Raw genomic sequence first — 18,252 nt, 5'->3', positions numbered from 1 at the left:
AATTGTAAGAAAAGTTAACAAACATTTGGTCCTACTCAAAATGTTCATAAGACACTTGGTCCTGTTCAAAAGATCCACAGGCACTTTTGATCTATGCCAAATGATTTTGAATATGACCAAATATAAAGTTGGTTCAGTTGGTAAAGAATCCATCTGTAATGCAGGAGACCTGGGTTCTATCTCTGAGTTGGGAAAATCCCCTGGAGAAGGAAACAACAACCTACTCCAGTATTCTTGCCTGGGAAATCTAATGAACAGAGGACCCTGGTGGGCTATAGTCCATGGGGTCACAAGTGTTGGACATTATTTAGTAACTAAACCACCACTACCAAATATAAAGTAATTTTTAGCATGGTTCATGGACGTTTTGGAAAGGACCAAATATGCCCAAATTTAAAGGACCTTTTAGCATGGACCAGATGTCTAATAGATGTTTTTAGACAAGACCAAATGTCTTGCAAGGGTAAGAAAACAAAAACCAGCCACAATACTAATAGCTGATGTTTATTGAGAACTTACTCTGTACCAAGTACTATGCTATACAATTTACATGACTTCACTTCAATTGATCTTTGTTCAGTTCTTTAAAATAGGTATTCTTATTTTTCACAATTTTGCTAGTCAGTGGCAACCCACTCCAGTACTCTCGCCTGGAAAATCCCATGGACGGAGGAGCCTGGTGGGCTGCAGTCCATGGGGTCGCCAAGAGTCGGACACTGCTGAGCGACTAAACTAAACTAAACTTCAGAGAGAGTAATTATGCAGCCAACCATACATGCCAAATATGCCCTAAAAGCACTTAGAGGGGATAGCCTAATTTCTGTTAATCTTTTAAGTCTCAGTTGTTCACTCTTATCCTCATATTCTTTCATGAACTTATCCTATATTCACCTTCCTTCATGCTCTCCAATTTCTGCTGTTGCATGGGATTCATGCCTCATGACTATCAGATAATTTAGATAAGAATACAATTACAAACATAACTGAAAATCTTCTCTGATGTGGAAATAACAGATGCTCTCAAATTTCGTTCTTTCTGAACATCTGATATAAAATTTGGCAGTCTCCAAGTCTTTCTGAACAATCACCATTATGATAACATGCATTAGGCATACTCCAATAATATATACAAATCTATTTCTTTGTAAATCATATATTTTGTATAAATACATTATGTATGCTGTGAAATGAACATATATATTAATTAAAAAGAGATAAATATGGAATAAATAATCCAGAATATATTATTTACCAATTATCCAAAGTACATTTACTGTTACTAAAATAGTTCTAGAATAATTTAGAATGAGGAACAATGTGATTGAAATGGCTTTATGATTTTTAAAAATATTTTTGTATTTCTTTAAAAAATTTTTTTAATTGGTGGAAAATTGCTTTATAAGGTTGTATTGGTTTCCGCTGTACAACAATGTGAGTCAGTCATAATTATATATATGTTTTCTCCCTCTTGAGTCTCCCTTCCTCCCCACTCCCATCCCACCTTTCTAAGTCGTCAAAGAGAGCCAGGCTGGGCTCCCTCTGTTATATAGAAACTTCCCACTATCAGTTTTACACATGATATTGTATATATATCAATGCAACATTTTGATTTGAAAATATGGTTCTAAATTTAGATTATTTAAGTACTTTGCTTCAGTTATTGTAAAGGTGGAAAACATATGTTGAAATGTTAAAAAAAAAAAAGTAAATTTTTTCCTGTGCTTACCAAGTCTGGTACTCAGCTTTCAATCTTATCTAACATTTAGGACAGGGAAGCCTGGTGGGCTGCGGTCCATGGGCTCTCAGAGTCAGACATGACTGAGCGACTGAACAACAGTGATTATTTAGGAAAAGCGTTTGCTGGAATTTGGTAATAAATTTGTATCGTCATGAAATATGAGGTGTCATTTATGTTGTATTTTTATGGGTCTTATCAAAAAAATTCAAAAGCCATCAAAAGTCTTTGGAAAAATTTTAAATTAGTTAACCCAAATCATGTTTCCCATGTTTTTTTTTTTTTAAATCTATTCCTCTAATGATTTTATTTATTTATTATTTTTTTTTTAGTTTTTTATTTTTTAAATTTTAAAATCTTTAATTCTTACATGCGTTCCCAAACATGAACCCCCCTCCCATCTCCCTCCCCATAACATCTCTCTGGGTCATCCCCATGCACCAGCCCCAAGCATGCTGCACCCTGCGTCAGACATAGACTGGTGATTCAATTCTTACATGATAGCATACATGTTAGAATGCCATTCTCCCAAATCATCCCACCCTCTCCCTCTCCCTCTGAGTCCAAAAGTCCGTTATACACATCTGTGTCTCTTTCCCTGTCTTGCATACAGGGTCGTCATTGCCATCTTCCTAAATTCCATATATATGTGTTAGTATACTGTATTGGTGTTTTTCTTTCTGGCTTACTTCACTCTGTATAATCGGCTCCAGTTTCATCCATCTCATCAGAACTGATTCAAATGAATTCTTTTTAACGGCTGAGTAATACTCCATTGTGTATATGTACCACAGCTTTCTTATCCATTCATCTGCTGATGGACATCTAGGTTGTTTCCATGTCCTGGCTATTATAAACAGTGCTGCGATGAACATTGGGGTACATGTGTCTCTTTCAATTCTGGTTTCCTCGGTGTGTATGCCCAGTAGTGGGATTGCTGGGTCATAAGGTAGTTCTATTTGCAATTTTTTAAGGAATCTCCACACTGTTCTCCATAGTGGCTGTACTAGTTTGCATTCCCACCAACAGTGTAGGAGGTTTCCCTTTTCTCCACACCCTCTCCAGCATTTATTGCTTGCAGATTTTTGGATTGCAGACATTCTGACTGGTGTGAAGTGGTACCTCATTGTGGTTTTGATTTGCATTTCTCTAATAATGAGTGATATTGAGCATCTTTTCATGTGTTTGTTAGCCATCCGTATGTCTTCTTTGGAGAAATGTCTATTTAGTTCTTTGGCCCATTTTTTTGATTGGGTCGTTTATTTTTCTGGAATTGAGCTGCATAAGTTGCTTGTATATTTTTGAGATTAGTTGTTTGTCAGTTGCTTCATTTGCTATTATTTTCTCCCATTCCGAAGGCTGTCTTTTCACCTTGCTTATATTTTCCTTTGTTGTGCAGAAGCTTTTAATTTTAATTAGATCCCATTTGTTTATTTTTGCTTTCATTTCCAGCATTCTGGGAGGTGGATCATAGAGGATCCTGCTGTGATTTATGTCTGAGAGTGTTTTGCCTATGTTCTCCTCTAGGAGTTTCCCATGTTTTTAAGAGTGTTGATACGATTCCCCTAAATGATACATTTACATTATTTTCACTATTACAATCTTATAACTATAAAGTATTTTCAAAATGCCCTCTTGTTAGTTCACTTTTGATTTATATTTCAGAAAGCCCTTATTTTCTCACTCATTGTTAACATCAAATGTCTTTGAAATCACAATTGATGGTAACTTTTTGTCATAGAAAGTAAAAATATTGAAAAGATATCTTTAAAGAGAAAGGAAAGTGTAACATTTTTAAAGTTCTACATTCAGTTAAGTAGTTTTCCATGAGATGATGGGAAAAGTTTGGTGTATTTAAAGAATTTTTTTGTCTCCTTAGAAAGTAAAATTTGTTCCTATTTAAAGGCCTTGTCTTTATACAATTAATTATGTACAAGGCACCCTATTGTCTGCAAACTGGAATCCATTGCAGTGCACAGAGTAAAAAACAAAATAATTGTTACCTATAGCTTAAAATGCTATGTTGTATATTTAAAAGTTGATTAGAGAGATCTTAGACTTTCTTATAACAAAGTGTAACCATGTGGTGATGGATGTTGATTTATTAAGGTTATCATTTCACAATATTTACATATAGAATCCTTATATTATGCATCTGAAACTAACGTATTGTTATATGTCAATTATACCTAAATTTTCAAAAAATTGAAAGTGCCACTTAATTCTTTTGTCTTCCTAGAATTTCTCTGTTTCTTCATAATTTGTTCACAATATTAAGTCAGATTTGAATCTCTCTGTCAAGATGCCCAGGTATAATGAATCACCTTTCCATCAGACCTCTTTTCTTCATCTGCCTTCTAATTAATACCTGAGTACTCTGGTGATACAGAGCTAAAATATGCCCTCCTCTTAAAAGAGTAAAATGCTTAGTTGCTCAGTCATGTCCGGCTCTTTGTGACCCTATGAACTGTAGCCCGCCAGGCTCCTCTGTCCATAGGATTCTCCAGGCAAGAATACTGGAGTGGGTTGCCATGTCTTTCTCCAGGGGATCTTCCCAACCCCAGGGATCAAGCCCTTGAGTCCCTCATTGCAGGCAGATTCTTAACCCTTTGAGCTATCTTGTGATACAGACAAGTATGAAAAAAATACAAATTTGCTCAGACTTCTGTTATAACCTTAACTGAAGGAATATTTTTACCTTAATAGTTAGTGAAAGAAAGTGAAGTCTCTCAGTCGTGTCCCACTCTTTGCGATCCCATGGACTGTAGCCTGTCAGGCTCCTCCATCCATGGGATTTTCCAGGCAAGAATACTGGAGTGGGTTGCCATATTCTTCTCCAGGGGATTTTCCCCACCCAGGGATCAAACCTGGCATCTCCCACACTGCAGGCATACTCTTTAACATCTGAGCCACCAGGGAACCCTTTTCAGTTATTGATTATAGAACAACAAATAGAGGAAAATAACATCCTTTAACATTCCGGCAATCCTTTAATAATGGCCCCATATTATTCAATTATATAAGAAGTAATGACTGAATGATCTATCTATTAATCTCTTATCAGGAAGGTTATGTAATGTAAGCTGATTAAAGAGATTGTGTTAAAAAAAAAAAGTAAAATCTATACTCAGATTGTTCCAAAAAGAAAAGGAATATATTCATACCATAGAATTGAGACTGCCTTCTACGCCAGAAGTGGTAAATCTTTTCCTTGTTTCCTGGGCAAAGGAAAGTTATTTGTCTGTTGTTTTCAATTACCTATAACTTTCCACACAATAGACACATATCTCTTAGGTTCCCAAGGTATTCTCCTTTGTGGAATCAAATCCTTACCTGTTTCAAAAGTGCTATTTTGCACCAGATTTTAAAATAACATATTTTATGTATGAAATTTCAAAAATAATTTAGACTGGTTCCCTATTTACCTTAATAATATAACTATGTCCATTGCATTTTTCCTTGTCTTTGATTTGCTTAACTATTTTAAACTACTTAGATTATATATGCAAATAGAAAAAGTATTCTTCCAATATAGAGAAAGCAATATTTTGGGATAAAAAAGCTGTTCTTGTGTTTCAGAGCAATAAAGAAATTTCACAACCTATTAATGAGCAAATTTATATGCTTTATTGTATGTGATTTAATAAAATCTAAAATTTATTTAATTATTAATTGAAAATCTGCATTTAAAGATGTAAAATGTCAGCATACTACTTGGCTGAAAGACTTATATTTGTTATTGGGCCATAACTTGTGCCTTTGTTCTTAAGATATCACTGGTAATAAACCAGCACAAAACCCCATGTTTGTTCCCCCTGAAAGGTAAGGAAGATTATCCTTTATATTGCAGAAGTGTGTTACCAAGAAAATGTATTCTTTGTAGAACACATGTCTTTTTAATTAATGAGGACAAAAAAGTGCCTATGTCTTATGTCTTCAAGTCAGAATAAATAATAACCACTTTTGGATTTTGTTTTTGTTTTTCTTGACTATGGTAAGTGAGCATAGAAGACAGTTAATAATAAAGGAATTCACAGTGGATGCTATAAACTGAGTTTTCAAAAATGTTTAATCCATCTTTATTTCCTGTTTTGATTTACTTTTGTGAAGTATCCCTCACATTTCTTCACATTACAGGTATTCTTGATAATTATAAGCATTTTATAAACAAAGAAAATCCATTACTAATAACTTAAATGATTTCCCTAAAATCTTGAGATGTTATGGGGAGGGAGGTTCATGTTTGGGAACGCATGTAAGAATTAAAGATTTTAAAATTTAAAAAATAAAAAACTAAAAAAAAAAAGAAAGCAATCAGATTTGCTTTATAATACTAATAACTGACATTTGCTTTTCCAATGCATATCATTGAAATAAAGCAGTCATCATTCCAAATATTTAATGTCTTTTACTTTCTTCCTTCCTTTATTTAATAATGAGTTTTTCCCTTCAAATTTTATTGAGATACAATTGACAACTATCACTGTATAATAAAACATACAGCTTACTTATTTGACTTACATACATCATGAAATGACTATCACAATAGATTTAGTAAACATCTATCATTTTATATAGATGCAATTTTTAAAAATAGAAAAAATATTTTCCTTGTGATGCAAACTCTTAGGATTTACTTTTAACAGTTTTCATGTATGACATAGTGTTAATTATATTTAGCATGTTGTAACTTATGTCTCAAGTACTTATTTATCTTCTAAGCAGAAATTTGTAATATTTAAATGCCTTCATCCAAATCCACCTTCACCCCCATCCACTTCTGGTAACCATAGAACCGATCTCTTTTTTCTATGACTTTGTTTTCTAAGTAGAGTTGACCTAAACTTGTGTTAATTCATGCTAGACAACACAGCGTCAGTATTTCTCTAGATGTAAAATTATCACCATGAAGGTCTAGTTATGACAAGCACCATATGAAGATATTAGATAGCTATTGACTATATTCCCCACACTGTACATTTTATACCTGTTACTCATTTATCATGAAACTGGAAGTTCATGCCTCTTCAACCCCCTCGCCAATTTATCTCTCCTCATCTCTCCATCTCTCTACACTCTGGCAGCTGCCTGTTTCTCCTCTATATCTGTAACTCTGTTTCTCTTTTGTTATTTTTGTTCATTTTTTCTGTTTTTCTTTATATCCACAGATGAGAAATAATATAGCATTTGTTTGTCCCTGTCTGACTTATTTCACTTAATACCCTCCAGGTACATCAAATGGCAAAATTTCATTCTTGTTTATGGCTAAATATTATTCCTTTATATATATATATATATATATATATATATATATATATATATATATATAAAAAATTGAATACTATTATATATAGCAGTAATAGATAGTGGGATATATATATATACACACACACACTGACAGAGAAAAACCCACTGCAAAAAGAGAGATTAAATGATTTCCCCAAAATCTTACGTACAGAAAGTAGGGTGATTTGTATTACAATATGTGGCTTTCCCAATGTCCAACAGAACTGGGATTGGAATCTAGGCAATTCTGTTCTGCTTTAAAACCCTACCTCACCCTTGACCAAACTCAGCATTTCATTAATTAGAAAATCAACAGTGGACAAATTAAGAAATATTTCTTAGTCTTTGCTGAGAGAAAAGTGGCTGAGATCAGGTTAGAAAGTATCTTTAGGTCTGACCTTCAACCCTAAATCTCTAACATAATTGGTTATAAATGGTGGAGACTAGAAAGTGAAGGGTATTTAAAAATGAAATCACAACAAAACTAATCAGAATTAATTACATCTTGGGCAAAGAGTGTGGAGTAAGGGTATGAGTTGTAATACATTATTCTATACTTTCTATACCTTTATCTCCTATAGACTCACTATATTCAATCTGTCTGAGAAATTTTCAATTCTTTAGGAAAAGTTAAAAATGTTGCAAAGAATAGCATGAACCACCTATATTTATAGAAGTCTGAATCACCATTTTGTATTTATTTCTTAGTTAAAGTTCTTTTTTATTTTATGAGCACATTGAGATGTTCATAGGGTGTGTGTTCAGCCAACTATGTCAACTGAATTACTGTCTGGTGGGCTACAGTCTATGGGTTCATAAAAAGTCTGACATGGCTAAGTGACTAGCACATATAGTCAGATGACATAAATTTAATCCTAGACTCAGATTTTTATTTCTTTAAAAACATGCAATAACTTTAAAGATGTTACTCAAGTTAATATAAATTTTAGAAATTTCAGGAACTACAGTGTATAATATCAATTTAATTTTATTAAAGAAAAATGAAAATATCATTATTATACCTTGCAAAATAAAAAAATACATTTTATTTCATGCAAATAAAGTAAAAGCAGTAATTTGTTTTGTATTTCAAATAGTCATAAAATAACATTTAGACTAGTCTCTGTTGGGATTTCCCTGGAAATTCAGTGGTTAGGATTCTGGGCTTTCACTGATGGGGGCCCAGTTTCAGTCCCTGATCAGGAAATTAAGATCCTGCAAGTCACATGGCCCAGCCAAAAAAAAAAAAAAAAGACCAGTTACTCTTTGATATATGTTTGCCTCATCCATCTATGAAAGTAAAAATTCCCAAAAGTATTAACCATATAACTTATTTTAAAGAAACAAATAACAGTAATTTATTTAAAAACAATTTCTAGTAAAAAATCTAGATGATAAGAATTTAAAAGAAAGCAAAACTCTTCTAAGAACATAGCTATAAAATTATAATTTCTGAAGATTTTTTAATAAAAATTTATAGTATTTTGATCCATTGATATACACAAAGGTACTATTTAATCTAAGATACAAACAAGTAAATATTCATTTTTAAAAACTTATACCGAACAATATGCTCAATAGGTACTCCTGCCCAACCAACAAACTTTATCAGGCTGAGAATGGGTGATGTTCAGATATGAGGTGTGTATCTCCAGAGCCACAGAGGTTGGGGAGGGAGAAATAATGGGATAAATGTTGGGATATTAAAGTACAAATTATATGTTAATAGAAAATATCATTTTTACTTTTTGCTGAGGCAGCTTATGAGGACTTGGGCTAAAAGACACACTTCCCTAAGAGAGCTTTTGTTGTTTCTTTTTCAAGAAATGTAAATCACAGGAAAAAGTATGGGCAGTAGAGGTAGCTGCTCACTTACCTTTCCCAAGTGTATACTAAAGAAAAGACAGAACCAACGTGTGTCTCCAGTTGCTTCTTTCCCACCTTGTGATAAGAGGAGAAAGGTCTTCCACTCAAGTCCTTCTGATGTTATGGTGAACAAGGTTTACCCTTCATGTGTGTGTATGTGTGGTGTGTGTGTTGGGGATGGAGTGGGTTTGTACAAATGGAAGAAGAAAACTGGACATCAAGTAGTAGGCTTTATTATTTCCTTCTCCAGGGTCAAGATAAAGTCAGGATTATAAACAGAAACCACAGTGTCAAACAGGACTTTTCCCTTTGGCAGCAAAGATAGTTAGCACTCCTGTAGCACTCAAGATTATAACTTAGGTGCTGAGACATTCACTATGTATGAGTGAATGAGTTCTGAAAACTCATTTTTATTAACAATAAGAAGGAAGAAAAAAAATGCATGTCCATGTCTATAAACCCCAAATCCTTGCCTAACCAAATGAAGCTGTCTTTCATGAGGAAGAAGAGAATATATTTGACTGATGTCAGTTGAAAATTTAATGTTCATTTTGGTTTTAATAATTGTACCCAACAAGCATCAAGTGAGAAAATCTGTATTTGAACTCAAATTTATCTTGTAGACATTGAATTTCATTATCTTATCACTCTACTATGTTCTCACTTAAGGGTAATTACCAGATTTTGGGTCAAATTAAGGATTAAAGAAAGCAATTGTGAGATTAATTACATGCTGGCATTTACCAAGCACAATTGATTAAATAAAATTAATCTGGTTCCTATATCTAGGACTAAAAACTTTTAATATATTACATAACTTTATGAGTATTGACAAATCTAAAAGCCTTTAATTCATCAGAACATCTACCAAGTTCATTCTAAGGGTCAAGATCAGTGCTAGTCTATATCACTAACAAGTGAAGTTTTGAGTGTTATGCACTTTACAATTCTAGGTGGTACAATTCATATTGAAGTAAAAAAAAAAACCACACACACACACAAAGACTAATGTCCTTGAGACCTTAACAGACAATTGGTTTCTGAAGAAGAATAAGCTCCAGGTTTTGCCACCAAGACACTTGAAATTATGTCAAATGAGTGGATTTTTTTTTCTTTTGAAGACATCTAAGGAAAGAAGTCTAAATTATTTAAGCTCACTTTTGTATATTTTATTTCCCAATGCCAGTAATTTTTTGTATTTCTTGTTAATATTTCTTTATCCAACAATATTTCTTCACTGTTACCATCTTTTTTCCTCATCAAAGGTGACTGAGGTATATGAGGCTATTAATATTCAGATGAGGGATTTCTCCAGTTCTGAATAGGGAAGTGAGGAAAAACCCATTCTGGCAATGCCTGTCAGTGTAATCTGCCTTCAGAGAGGGAGGAAGAGAGATCTTCCACCTAAGCCCTGCTTTCTTAGGTAGATGAGCTATGATGACACCAAGAATTTCAAGGAAGTGACTCTTACCATTATTTCTATCACAGGAGGAAGAAGACAGCCTCATTCTCAGGAATTAAAGGCAAACAAGCAATTTCAAAAAAAGTTTACCTTTTCCTTTAGACTCATGCATTCTTAAGAAGGGTAAGTAGAAAACTATTATGTATGCAGACATTACTGGTATAAGAAAAATGAAACTTGGAGAAAGTAGATAAATATTAGGACATTAAATTTCATGCTCTTAGATCTGATCCTATCACTTCATAGCAAATAGAAAGGGGGAAGTAGAAACAGTGACAGATCTTAATTTCTTGGGCTCTAAAAAAGATGCAAACTCCTTTGGAAGGAAAATTATGACAAACCAAGACAACATATTAAAAAGCAGATCTTTGCTGACAAAGATCCATGCAGTCAAAGCTATGGTTTTTGCAGTAGCTATGTATGAATATGAGAGTTAGACCATAAAGAAGGAGGAGTGGCAAAGAACTGATGCTTTTTAATTGTGGTACTGGAGAAGATTTTTGAGAGTCCCTTGGACAGCAAGGCGATCCAATCAATCCTAAAGGAAATCAACCCTGAATACTCATTGGAAAAACTGTCCCTGAACCTGGAGCTCCAATATTTTGGCCACCTGATATGAAGAGCCAACTCATTGGAAAAGACCTTGATGCTGCGAAAGATCAAGAGCAAGAGGAGAAGGTGGAAGCAGAGGATGAGATGGTTAGATACATCACCAACTCCGTGGACACGAATTTGAGCAAACTCCAGAAGATAGTGGAGGACAGAGGAACCTGGCATGTTGTAGTCTATGGGGTCACAAAGAGTTGGACACGACTTAGCCACTGAAAAACAACAGCAAATACGGAAAAAAAAAGAAATGTTCTTAAAATATAAATAGAGAGCGAGGGAAAACATCATAATCTGAGAAAAGCGGTCATCACTTTTGCCTGGAGTTAAATATCATAAAGTAAAATGTCCAGTTTCAACGTTTCCTCTCAATATCACTTTTAAACTTGATCTTTAAAAAAAATTAGAACATTTATTCTGTATTACTAGGTTCAAAAATTGAGGATATTATTTTTATTAACATGTAGTGAAAAGTAAAGTTCATTGTGGACATAAGCATGCGTGGCTAAAATTTAGAAGCCCTTTTCCTCACAAATGCGCCTATAAAAATTACATGCATATTTATCATTTCTTTGTATTTACTTTGCATATGCATTTTTTAAAAACATAGTACACATTCCTTGTCTTCAAAGTACTTATCTTCTTATAAGATATATAATAAAAAACTAAAATTTATTGATAAATATCAGGCTATTGTATAAAGGAAAGTTGCATGATGTTGGTCATTAAGATTGATAAAATGTGCATTGATAGTCAAATCATGAAAGTTTAAATTGAATGAAGTACCTAGCTTTGATTTAGCAATTCTGTCTAACATTTTTTTTCAAAGTATGAAATATTTTTCTTAATAGCAAAATTCAGCTTAAAACTGGCATATATAGCATAATACCATTTGGGGGGGCACTTTGTGTAAAAATATTTAGAATATTCTTTAAATACCCAAATATTAATAGCAGTTGTTTCTGTCAGTGAAACTTAAAACAAATTTAAATTCACATTTTCTGTATCTTCTAGAATTATCTTGCAATGTAAATATATTACTTAAAAAATATTTTAAGATTTTGTGTGCCTCTAAAATTTTATCTTTCCCACTTGAAATAAAATAAAACCTTAATTTTTATTTAACTCTTCATAGAGTTTATTTATGTATTTATTTTATTAGACACAGTGACATTGGAAGAATTCAAACTTCTTAAACACTTCTGTTTAGATTGATTAACGTGTACACAGGGTTAATTTTAGGGAAAAAAGAGTACATGCACTGTGAATCTTTCTTAATCTAGCTCTTTTGTTTGTTAAGCCCACATGACTTAGAAATCACAAGTTGTTTTCTGAACCTGATACTTTACCTAATATTTATAAGATTTTAGATAAATCATTCAGAATTTCTGAATCTTAAAGGTAAAATATGAGCTGTCAATAGATTGAGGATGCCTTCAATCAATAATTATTTGCAAATCAGGAAGGCAAACACAATGTCTTTCTTTTTTTTTCCCAGTGTAGTATCTGGGACATTTTAGGTCTGGTGACTGAATGAATAAACAAATAAATGGACAGATAAATGAATGAATGAAATATAGAATATTGATACAATTTTAAAACAAAGGCGAATTTTTATTCATGGTTATCAAAATACGATCCTCAAACTAATAGCCTCAGTAATATCTCTGAGTTTGTTGAAATATTAATAGAACATTTTCAGACTCCATCTTAGACCAAATTTATCAGTAACACTGGGTATTGGGATCCAGTAATTTGTATTTTGTCATGGCCTCCAAAATGATTCTGAAACATGCTAAAACTCAAGAAGCTCTGATTTATGTTGTTTTTCAATTAGTATTAATACTAATCAAAGTCTGATGGTTTTGTTGCAGGAACGCGGACTCTTCCAGGGGCTGAGAGTGGGCTCTTGACTAGCAATCAGAAATAAGTTGTCTGAAGAGATACAAGTGCTGACAAAGCAAGATACTTTATTGGGAAGGGGATCCTGGAGAGCAGGAGGGTAGGGGACCCAGGAAAACTGCTCTGCCCTGTGGTTTATAGTCTTGGCTCTTATGGTAATGGGATTACTTGCCAAGTTGTCAGGGGTCAATCTTCTGACTCAGAGTCCCTTCTGGTGTCACACGCATTACCCAGCCAAGTTGGATTCCAGAAGGATTCTGGGAGGTTGATAGGACATGTGATGTTTTCTTTTGAGCTTTCCCAAATTTTTCCTGTTGATGGTGGCTGGTTAGTTACTTGTTCCTTATCAGGACCTCTTGTCATAAAATAACTCAGGCGAATGGTTGCTATGGTATCTGACCAGGATGGGGCCTTCAGTCAGTGTTTCCCTTAACAGTTTAATTGATAATGTGGTTGCCAGGCAACTTGTGCACAACTGAAGTAGGGTTTGCTTGAAATTAACACCTTGTAGCCAAAGTTTGCCAGTTGCATTCCTTGGCATGTCCTGCCATACAGAAATACTTGTATTGTTTCATGTATGTATTAATAGTTAGTTGCCAATATTTAAAAATTTAATATTTGGACATATCACAAAAAGAATCTAGATCTCTAAAAATGCTGCCCTCTTTTCTGCATGAAAAGGATGTGGCAGACCCTTGCCCTTCCAGCATCAGCATCATCAGCACATTATTCTTTCACTAAACTCCTTCTTTGTGTATATGTGACTTACAAAAAAAAAAAAAAAAAAAAAAAAGAGGTTGTGGAAATGATTAGAGTGACCAAAAACAAGTGTATTCTGAAACCATCAGCTGTACTCTATTTCTTCTGCCAAAGTGTATCTTTAGTGTATGTTTGTGTAGCTTTGTTTTTTTCTGTAATGTTGGAAACTCATGTTTCTTTCAGATGAAAACACACACACAATGACTTTTTATCATGATCAAAATTATTACAAGACACTTTAAAAATTGTAGAGAAACAACAAGATTCCACCTATTGACCCTTCAGCTTCTTTTCCTTTGCTTTTCTCTCTTTGAAGCCATGTAAACTTTTAAATCGAGGTAATCTCTGACTTTGCTTCCTTTTGGCTGCCACCCTGATTCATTTCCTTTCAAGGCTTCCTGCCTCTTCCAGCTGTTGAAGCAACAGGCCCTGCCTCTGTGTATGTAGTTCAAGTTTGTATATCTTAACTGCCCATGAAGTCAATGACCACAGCATTCAAATCATATCTTTAAACTTTTTTTTTTTTTAATCTCAGAGACTGAAAGGAGCCTCCCCCAGCTTGTCTTTCCCTCCCTTCAGGACTCCCACCAGGATCCAGGATTCCTTTCGGCAGCTGCACCACCAACTGAAAATGAAAACTGAAAAGAGGGATTAAATCCTGAGGTAAAGTTTTCTTTTTAAATCTCTTTTCTCTGAGTTTTTAATCATGTATCCACAGCACAAAGAGCTCCTTGAATAATTTCTGTTTTGAACATATGTTTACTGTTAGAATGTTTTTGCCTAATTGCCTCAGGAAATGCGGTGTTGTTTATATTGTGCAGACTCTCCTAGTCTTTCAGTGATCCCTTTCATTTTTCTAGGTTCAATGGGACTCTGCTGAAGCATGCCAGGATTGTGGGTCTTCCCATTAAACTGTAGCTCATAATGGAAAATGGAATCCACTCCAAGCTCTCATGTTTCTGCTCGCATCTGTACTTCACCCCATACACACCGTTTAGGGTACTTTCCAGAATACAGAACATGTTATTTAATTCATATATTTCATTAGCTGGAGTTTTAAGTAGAGCTGCAGTTTGTTAGGGTGAAACAAATGGAGCAAATATTCTTTTCCCATTAAAAGAATCTCAGTGTCAGATGATTCTGTTCATTTCTCCTAAGAGGGGCAATGGTTTCCATTTTCCTCTTCTATTCTATTGTGTGTTTGTGTGTGTCAGTCGTATCCAATTCTTTGTGACTCTATAGACTGTAGCCTGCCAGGCTCCTCTGTTCATGGATTTTCTATTAATGTTTCTTAAGTCAATTATAGACATTTAATTTTTAACTTATCACTCAACTAGGTAGATTTGTAGTATTGTGTAGACTGTACTATATAACACATTAAAAGTTTTTGTCATATTTTGTCATTTTAAGATTTAAGAGACTTCTAGGAACCAATTTTTTAAAATAAATATCCCTTATCAACCATCTGCCAAAATATCTTACTCAATAATGTTGGTGGTAGCTCAGCTGGTAAAGAATCTGCCTGCAATACAGGAGACTCCAGTTCAATTCTGGGTTGGGAAGATTCCCCTGGAGAAGGGATAGGCTACCCACCCTAGAATTCTTTGTCTTCCCTGCTAACTCAGATGGTAAAGTATCCACCTGCAATGTGGGAGACCTGTGTTTGATCCCTGGGTTGGGAAGACCCCCTAGAGGAGGACTTGGAAACTCACTCCAGAATTCTTGCCTGGAGAATCCCATGGACAGAGGAGTCTGGTGCGCTACGATCCATGGGATTGCAAAGAATAGGACATGACTAAGAGACTAAGAACAATCCTATATCTTTGGTCTCTCTCCCCTGAATCTATCTTCTCATATAGTTCTAAACTCATCATCATTCACTGATCATGATGAGGCAATGCTAATCCCAGACTGCTACTCCAAGGTTCTTGAACTGGTTACACCCATTTCCCAGATGTGACTATTATGTAGTCACTATCCTGTTGTTATTCATATCCCTTCTTCTCTGACAACATTTTTGCAGCATGAGGAGTTAAAGTTTTCTTGTCAGAGGGAAGTTTGCTTTGTCAAATAAACAATCAAACAAAAAATTCCCTACAAACTGTGAACACCCTTAACCAAATGAGATAAATCAGGAACACCTTAGACTCTGGTCAGGCCTACCCATGCAGTATGACCAAATGAGCAAAGCTGGGAAAACTGAACTCTATTTCTGAGACACACCTCACTTGCTATTTGTCTGAGCAGAATTCCTGCAACTCTGTTTCCTAATCTCAGTCTATAAAATGAAAGTAAGACTTATCATCAGGGAGATAATATACATGAAGCTCATTCAATATAATGTATTTTCTGGAAAACAATTCATTTTGATAAATCATTTATGTGCATGCTATATTGTTAAAAGAGTGCCTTAACAGTAGTTTAAAACCATGCGTCCCCAATTTTCTTCTAAATGTAACCTACTTGGGGATTTTATTAAAATATAAGTTCTGATTCTGGATTGGAGCCTCAGATTCTACATTTGTAATACAAGCTCTCAAGTGATGACAATAGTGCATGGGGCTTGCATATGTACCATGTTTAAATAGTTAATTATGAATCAATTATATAAATACAAGACAATAGTACAAGTTAAATTAAAATGAGTATGTAAAGAAACTAAAAATTTTAAGACATGAAATGGAACCAGGAATGATGTTATAAATGTATAACATAATGTTAAGCACATACTGTGTGAGAAACAGATTTGTCTGTGTGATTTGTTGCAGACCGTATGGAAAATAGATCTGTGTCCTCAAACCTACTTGCTTTCCCATGACAATCTGTGTGTTTAATAAGAGTTGGTAAGTGGAATTATATATTTATAAATGCTAAATTCCAGAGCCAAAAAATTTAAAAAAAGAGAGCCTCATTTAATTTTCTCAACTGATTCAGAAAATGCCAGTGTTCAAATGAGCCCTGGAATTGATATTTACCTTTACATAATCTGGAAAATTTAATTTGCTAAGGAATTAATAAAATAAAATGTTTCAAGGAAAACTATTTCATTTACTATATGAAGCTCAAATCTAATATCTGAATATACTATGTTTATTTCTGCTCTCACTCATTCCTTATATCCAAACTTCAAAGTAACACTATCCCTAAGATCTTAGAAGATTCTGAATGGGAAGTACATGTTGCATCATTCATTCATTCATTCATTCAGTTCATTTAACACCTACTTTATTCTAGGTACAATGTTTACCTACTCAGTTCCTCTTCCTTTCACTTCTTGCTCTGTTGAGTTTTTGACCAACCACATTATTTGTTCCATTCTTGAAGCTGCTGACATGTTCCAGAATTTTTTCTAGACCTAACAAGGGACTACAGATGCAAACATATAGGATAATTAAGAAATATCATGAAGGTAGCAATTTAATATGGAATATTTAATTTTCTAACTGCCCAGACCACACAGCTCTCACATGCATCCTTGTTTTAGGGTCTTGCTGGCTCCAAACCTATGTGTGTCTACTCTGTGCTGAGACTGCTCTTTCACTTAGATACTCTTTTCTAGGCTTCTCAGGTCCCCAAATCCTTTACTCTGGGAGCAGTAATGAAGACGCAAAATTCAAATTGTTTTTCCCATATTTCTAGTGTAAGATGCCATATATTTTTAGACAAATACATTATATAATAATAACTTTTATTGGGAAAACTAAAAAAATACACTATTGTGGGCATATCCACTAATTGTCAGACATAAAATGTATAATGCATATCTTATAGTGTAAAATGAAAAATATGTCCAGATTTCTCTCTTCTAGACTTTTTTAAACATTATTTATTATTTTGGCTGCACTGGTTGTTGATTGCTGTGTGCAGGCTTTCTCTACTGGCGGAGAGTGGGAGCTGCTTTTCATTGTGGTGTGCGGGCTTCTCATTGCAGTGGCTTTTCTCGTCGTGGAGCAGGGGCTCTAGAAAGTTGGAGCTTCCATAGCTGCTGTACTTGGGCTCAGTAGTTGTGGCACATGGACTTAATTGCTTCACTGCTTGTGGGATATTTCCAGACCAGGGATTGAACCTGTGTCCCCTGCATATTAACCACTAGATCATCAGGGACGCCCCTCTTCTAGACTTTTTTAAGAGCCTGGAGAATGAGGTCTAGCAGGACATGGAGAAGTTATCTCTAAAACACAAGGCTGTTACACTATGTATTTTTCTTAATCTAAAGCATTCCTTTTTCTATACAAAAGCATGTGAGTTTAAATAGCAGCTAACTTTTATGTTAGTGATTTTGTTTGTGGTTCCCATTACACAAATTGTTAGCTTAACAAGTTTCAACAATTTTCAAATCACCAAATTACTTTCAAAATATTTGCCTGGTAAAAATATTTATATCAATTTGACAATCAACGATCAGCAGTCTTTGATGTCTAGTTATAATTATTTGCTAGAGGCAATACAAGTTTATCTGAGATACATAATTTATGTTGTTAATTCAAACTCTATCCATCTGGTTGTAAACATTATCTATCATTATTGATTCACAAGTTCTCAGAAATAAATGGAATAGTAGATTATAATGGATCTTAAAGTTTCTACATTCTACCTTTCCTTCTATTGGAGAAGCTTATATTCTTTGAGGGCAGAG

The 18,252-nt window shown here is 34.2% G+C and overlaps 1 protein-coding gene across 10 annotated transcripts in view; it reads left to right on the top strand.

The window, feature by feature from the left end:
* Positions 1 to 14,183: 14,183 nt before the first annotated feature.
* Positions 14,184 to 18,252, top strand: part of LOC101120084 (sulfotransferase 1B1) — a 45,595-nt gene continuing 41,526 nt past the window's right edge. For 5 of the 10 annotated variants that reach the window (XM_060417165.1, XM_060417168.1, XM_060417170.1 and 2 more), the window contains exons 1-2: positions 14,184 to 14,279; positions 16,385 to 16,459. The gene's annotated coding sequence lies outside the window, so the exon portion shown is untranslated. The remainder of the gene's footprint in view (positions 14,280 to 16,384; positions 16,460 to 18,252) is intronic. The other 5 variants (XM_042251484.2, XM_012180100.4, XM_027971052.2 and 2 more) reach the window with 1 other exon arrangement.

Source organism: Ovis aries, chromosome 6 (assembly GCF_016772045.2).
Source record: "Ovis aries strain OAR_USU_Benz2616 breed Rambouillet chromosome 6, ARS-UI_Ramb_v3.0, whole genome shotgun sequence".
NCBI classification, from domain to species: domain Eukaryota; kingdom Metazoa; phylum Chordata; class Mammalia; order Artiodactyla; family Bovidae; genus Ovis; species Ovis aries.
Note: the sequence above shows the minus strand (reverse complement) of the source record. Positions and strands in the feature narration are given on the sequence as shown.